The sequence below is a fragment of the Pongo pygmaeus genome, chromosome 21 (genome assembly GCF_028885625.2).
Source record: "Pongo pygmaeus isolate AG05252 chromosome 21, NHGRI_mPonPyg2-v2.0_pri, whole genome shotgun sequence".
Classification (NCBI taxonomy): domain Eukaryota; kingdom Metazoa; phylum Chordata; class Mammalia; order Primates; family Hominidae; genus Pongo; species Pongo pygmaeus.
In genome coordinates this window covers 34,422,629-34,428,725 of record NC_072394.2, presented here as the reverse complement: position 1 = coordinate 34,428,725, position 6,097 = coordinate 34,422,629, and positions in this window count along the sequence as shown.

Sequence of the window (6,097 nt, the reverse complement as noted above, 5' to 3'; positions counted from 1 at the left end):
GTGTGACCTTGGCAAGGCAAGTCAGTTCCCCCTTTCACAGCCTGTTTCCCCCTCCCCTCTATAAGTTGGGAGTCAACACTGCCTCCCTCCCTAGGCTGCTGTGGTGAGAAATGAAAGAGTGGGTGGAAAGTGCCTTATAGAAAGTATTGTAGCCAAGCAAGTTGTGATTTTAAAAAATTAATCATTACTATTAAGGGAGGCAGTATGCATGGGCTTTGAAGATAGGCTGCTTGAGTTTGAATCCTGGCTTTGGCACTTACTAGGGTTATGAACTTTGGGAAGTCCCTTAACCACCAGTGCCTCAGTTTTCCCATCTTTAAAATGAGCATAATACTAGTTTAACCTCATAGTGACCTTGCGGAGATGAAATGCACCTAGAAGAACTTCTGGCACATATTAAGTACTCAGTAAGGCTGGGCGTGGTGGCTCACACCTGTAATCCCAGCACTTTGGGAGGCTGAGGCAGGCGAATCACCTGAGGTCAGGAGTTCGAGACCAGCCTGGCCAACATGGTGAAACCTCATCTCTACTCAAAATACAAAAATCAGCTGGGTGTGGTGGCACATGCCTGTAATCCCAGCTACTCGGGAGGCTGAGGCAGGAGAATTGCTTGAATCTGGGTGGTGGAAGTTGCAGTGAGCTGAGATCGAGCCATTGCACTACAGCCTTGGTGACTGACTGAGACTCCATCTCAAAAAAAAAAAAAAAATTGAAAAAAAATAAGCGCTCAGTAAATATTAACTGTTTACCTGCCTAGTCGTTGTCAAATTAAAGAACAAACAGAGGCTCTCTAAAATAAAAGATATTTCACTTAGGAATTAAGCATTGCAGTGGGAATTACCCATATGCCATAGTAAGCAATGCGCATTTTCAGGAAGGTGGAGGAAGACAAAGATTTTTAAAGGAAAAAAATAAGGATTACGTTATTGTTTTTGAAATAATTATCCTTGACTACAAAGATCAATAGCAAGGGTGACGCCAGTCTAAAGTTGGACAGGCAGTTGCTGGGCAGATGTCCTTGCGGAAGTATTTTTTGTGCAAGGTTTCGATGGCCTTTGTGCAAGGTTGTGATTTTTGTAGCCTTTTTTGTTATCAGTCTTTGTTGTTATCTGTTTTGCTATCAGTCTTATTTGTTATGCAAGCATGAAAACCCTCTATGGCCTTCCCCAGCTGTATTTGTCAAGGTTTTCTTAACATTAGTGACTCCATTTTTATTCTGACCATGTTCATAGGGTCTTGAGCTGTTTTACTCTCTTGGGAGTATATTAGGGAGGCAAGGTCCCCTTTGCGGTTCTGTGCTGAACACTTTACATATTTTAACTTACTCTCAGTGTTGAGTACCATGATAGTACCTATTATACAGATTTTTGAAACTGAGGCTGAAGTGCAGAGCCTGGTTCAAGGAGGTCACACGGTGAGTAAGAGGAGGACCTGGGATTTCTGGCTGGTCTGGATCTGAGCCTAGCGTTCCTTACCTCTAGGACCTATGCATTCTGCATGCCCCACCCAGGACGGATGGAAAGGTTCCGAGTGGCCCATCCACACCTTGCCAAGACACCTGGGTTCTGGAGACCTAAGCTCTGGAACTGATTTGCTGTATATGACCTGGTCTAGGTTGCTTATTGTAACCTCTCTTGGCGTCAGCTTTCTTATCTTTCCAATGGGAACAATAATTTCCCAAAGCCCTGCCCTGCTCTGCTCTTCAGAGCTGTGGCCAGAAAGACACAGGCCATGGATGGAAGAGCAGTTGGAAACCGTAAAGTACCAATGCACTGGATTCTACTGAAAGGCTTTTTCTGAAAGCCTGGTGTTCAATATCAGTGCCTTGGAGGGAGGGTCAGAGCTCCCCAACACTTCTGGGTGTGAGAGCTACAGGAGACTCCTACCCACTAGCCCTTCCTCTTCCTACCCCTCCCTTGGAGGGGAAATGGCCCAGGCTGCTTAGTGCTGGCTCTCAAAGCCACTCCCTCCTGCTCCCCTGCATCCTGCCAGTCACCTCCCAGCTCAGGAAGTGAGATCTCCACTCAGCCTGCCAGGGGAACAGGAAGAGGCCAGGGTGTGCTAGCCAATTCCTGACTGTGCTCTGGATGTGAAAGCTCCAACTTAACCCCTTGAGCCAGCCCAGAATTCCCACCCTTGGAGCAGCAGCAGGGCATTAAAGATGTGTTCTCTTGCTCTGGCATCTCCATGACTGGCTTTTGCAAGCCTTTTCCTCTCTCTGGGCCTCAATTTCCCTGTCTATAAAATGGAAGCTTATATTATTCCTGGACTAGCTCCAAACATCACTGAACTGCTGGGAATCTCAAATAGGACAATAAGTGTTTTGCATGCTACTAAAATTAGAAAACTATCTCTGTATTCCCTGCAGTGCTCCCTTCAGAGCCATAACAGATGAAGTGCTTAGTAAATGTCAGCGGAAGTGGTCAGAGATGGTGGATGTAGGCTCAAATGTATATGACCTTGAACACATTACCTCATCTCTTAGCGCCTCAGAGCTCTCACGTGTCAAAAGCAGGATAATGGCAGTACCTGCCTTGGAAGGCTGCTGCAGGGACTGAATGGGAACAGAAGTACACAATGATAACATATTATTAAAATCAGCTTGTGAATCAAAGAAGAGTTGAGCAAAACAAAGTCCCTGCTCTCAAAGACTTAACAATTGTGGCAGATAGGATTCATCTCTTTTGAGCCACCTCCAGTTGATTGGCAGGGGCTGCCTGGAGGGCTGCGTAGAAGATTATAAAAACCGGATCTACTCCCAGCAGGAAGAAGCGATTGATTATCAATGCCTGCCATGGGCAGGAGTGGGGAAATTAGCAGCAGGTGGTCAGTGCACATGCTGACCGTGATCTGGTTAGAGACAAAGACACACAAGCCAAGAACTCTGGTATTAGGCCAGCAACTTGTTTGGGAAAGGCAGAATCAGGAGCCATTCCCCAGGCCGGTGGCATTCAAGCCAAACCTTGAAGGGTGAATGGAAGGAAAGTTACTCTGGGCAGAGGGAACAGCTTGAGCAAACACAGTGCCAGAGTTCTGCCTGCAAGGAACAGACAACCCCGCCAAAGGTGGCTTAGACAAGAAGGAACATTTATTCTCTCTTAAAACAAGTCCAATAATGAGTGTTTTCAGGTTATTTGAGCAGCTCAACACTAGCATCAAATTCCTTTATATTTTTTACTTTGCTGGTGTTATTGTGTCGCTCCAATTTATTTGTTGAAGCCCTAACCCCCAGTACCTCAGAATGTAACAGTATTTGAAGATAGGGTCTTTAAAGAGATGATGAAGTTAAAATGAAGCAGTTAGGGTGGGCCTTAATCCAATCTCCCTGGTGTCCTTATATGAAGAGGAAATTTGCACCTGTAATCCCAGCACTTTGGGAGACCAAGGCACGCAGATCACCTGAGGTCGGAGTTCGAGATCAGCCTGGCTAACATGGTGAAACTCCATCTCTACTAAATATACAAAATTAGCTGGGCATGGTGGCACGCACCTGTAATCCCAGCTACTCAGGAGGTTGAGGCCTCCTGAGACTCACTTTAACCTGGGAGGCAGAGGTTACAGTGAGCCGGGATCACGCCACTGCACTCCAGACTGAGTGACAGAGTGAGACTCCAATAAAAATAAAAAAAGAAAAGAAAGAAAAGAGGAAATTTGGACACACCGAGACAGCAGGGTCACTTGTGCACAGGGAAAGGCCGTGTGAGAACACAGTGGGAAGACGGCCATCTGCAAGCCATGGAGAGAGGCCTCAGGAGAAACTGTCAGAAGTGTTTGAACCAGAGCAACTCCATCCTGAATAGAAGCTAGGTAGAATGAGGCTGAGACCTACTGGGCTGCATTTCCAGACAGTTAAGGCATTCTAAGTCGTAGGATGAGACAGGAGGTCAGCACAAGATACAGGTCATAAAGACCTTGCTGATAAAACAGTTGCAGTAAAGAAGCCGGCTAAATCCCACCAAAACCAAGATGGCCACGAGACTGACCTCTGGTCATCCTCACTGCTACACTCCCACCAGCACCATGACAGTTTACAAATGCCATGGCAACATCAGGAAGTTATCCTATATGGTCTAAAAGGGGGAGGCATGAATAATCCACCCCTTGTTTAGCATATAATCAAGAAATAACCATAAAAATGGGCAACTAGCAGCCTTTGGGCTGCTATGCATATGGAGTAGCTGTTCTTTTATTCCTCTACTTTCTTAATAAACTTGCTTTCCCTGTACTGTACAGACTCGCCCTGAATTCCTTCTCGTGTGAGATACAAGAACCATCTCTCGGGGTCTGGATGGGGACCCCTTTCCTGTAACAAAACCAACTCTGCCAACGCCTTGATCTTGGACTTCCAGCCTCCAGAACTGTCAGGAAATAAATTTCTGTTGTTTAAGCTGCCCGGTCTGTGGTATTTTGTTATGGCAGCCCGAGCAGACTCACGCACCTGGCAAGATGGCTGCAGTGGCCTTGGGAACGGCACATGATGCCATCCCGAGATAAGCCCAAGGGTTTCCCCTTCTTGTGTGTCTTTCTTTCATGGAGAAAAACCTTTCCCAGGAATCTTCAAAAGATTTCCCTTAAGAAGCCAGGGGCCAGATGCATTCGCCAGGACATATTTTGGCTGCATCAAAGACTGAATAACGGACCTAAACAGGAGAGTTTCTCTCTTCTTCAGTTAACAGTCAAGGGTGGGTGTGGCAGCTCCCTGGGTCCTGGACCTTGAAGTCTCCTATTTCGTTGTTCCACCAAGCAGTGGTTCTGCTATCAACTGCAAGATGGCTTTCTCCACCCAGCTGGCAGTCCAGCCAGTAGGGTCAACAAAGCAGAGAACATGATCTGTCTCTTTAAGGTGATGTAAGCACAAATTTCTTCTTGGCCAGAACTTGGTTCATAGCTGAGCCTAGCTGCAAAGGAGGCTGGGAAATGTCGTCTTTTATTCTGAGTGGCTATGTGCCTAGCTAAAAACTCTTTATAGAAAAGGAGGAACATGAATACTGGGGGACAATTAGCAGTCCCTACCTAACCAGAATTGGGTCACATGCCCCTGCCCCCATCAATCCCTGGTCAGGGGAATTATCTTAGACCAATGGTCCTCAAACGTAGGCATGCATCAGAATCACCCGGAAGGCCTATCAAACAGATTGCTGTGCCCCATCCACATGGTGGCTGATTGAATAGATCTGAGGCCTGAGAATCTGCATTTATAACAAGTTCCCTGGTGCTACTAGTCTGGAGATCACAGTTTGGAAACCACCGTCTTTGGTCAATCATGATTTGCCTCCTGAGGACAGGTCAGGGTTACATTCCCTGGGCACTTTGGAGGGGGACCCTTGAAAAACTGGGGCTCCACCTGCATGCAAGCATGGTGAGAAAGCCTGTTGGATGGCAATCAGGAGAGTCTTATGGAAACAGGAAGATGGGTGGTTTGGAGAGGCTATGGGGGCCAGGTGGGGTATGTCAGAGATGAGACTCGAGGTGGTTTTAGGCCCAGTTTCTAAAAGTCAGAGTCTGGCAGAAGAGTTTGACCTTTATCCTGAAGGCACTGGGGAGCCATGGGAGGTTCTAAAGCAAGGAAATGCCATGATCAGATTTATGAAGGGTACATTAAAGTAGTGGTCCTTGGCTGGGTGCAGTGGCTCACATCTGTAATCCTACCACTTTGGGAGGCCAAGGCTGGAGGATTGCTTGAGACTATGAGTTCGAGACCAGCCTGGGCAACCTAGGGAGACCCTCATTTCTATAACAATGTTTTAAAAATTAGCTGGGCATGGTGGCATGTGCCTGCAGTCCCAGCTACTCCGGAGGCTGAGGCGAAAGGATTGCTTGAGCCCAGGAGTACAAGGCTGCAGTGAGCTATGATTGCATCACTGCAATCCAGCCTAGGTGACAGGGTGAGACTCTGTCTCTGGGGGGGAAAAAAAAAAAAAAAAAAAAGATCTGCAAGGTCCAGGTCCTCAGATCTGCTTGCACCAGAATGCAGGATTCCCAGGCATGTTCTTTAAACATGTCTGAAGAACTTTAAAAATGCAGATTTCCAGGCATGTTCTACCTATTCCCTGATTACGGAGGTGGAAATATGCGTTTAAAACATCCCCTCTTCTCC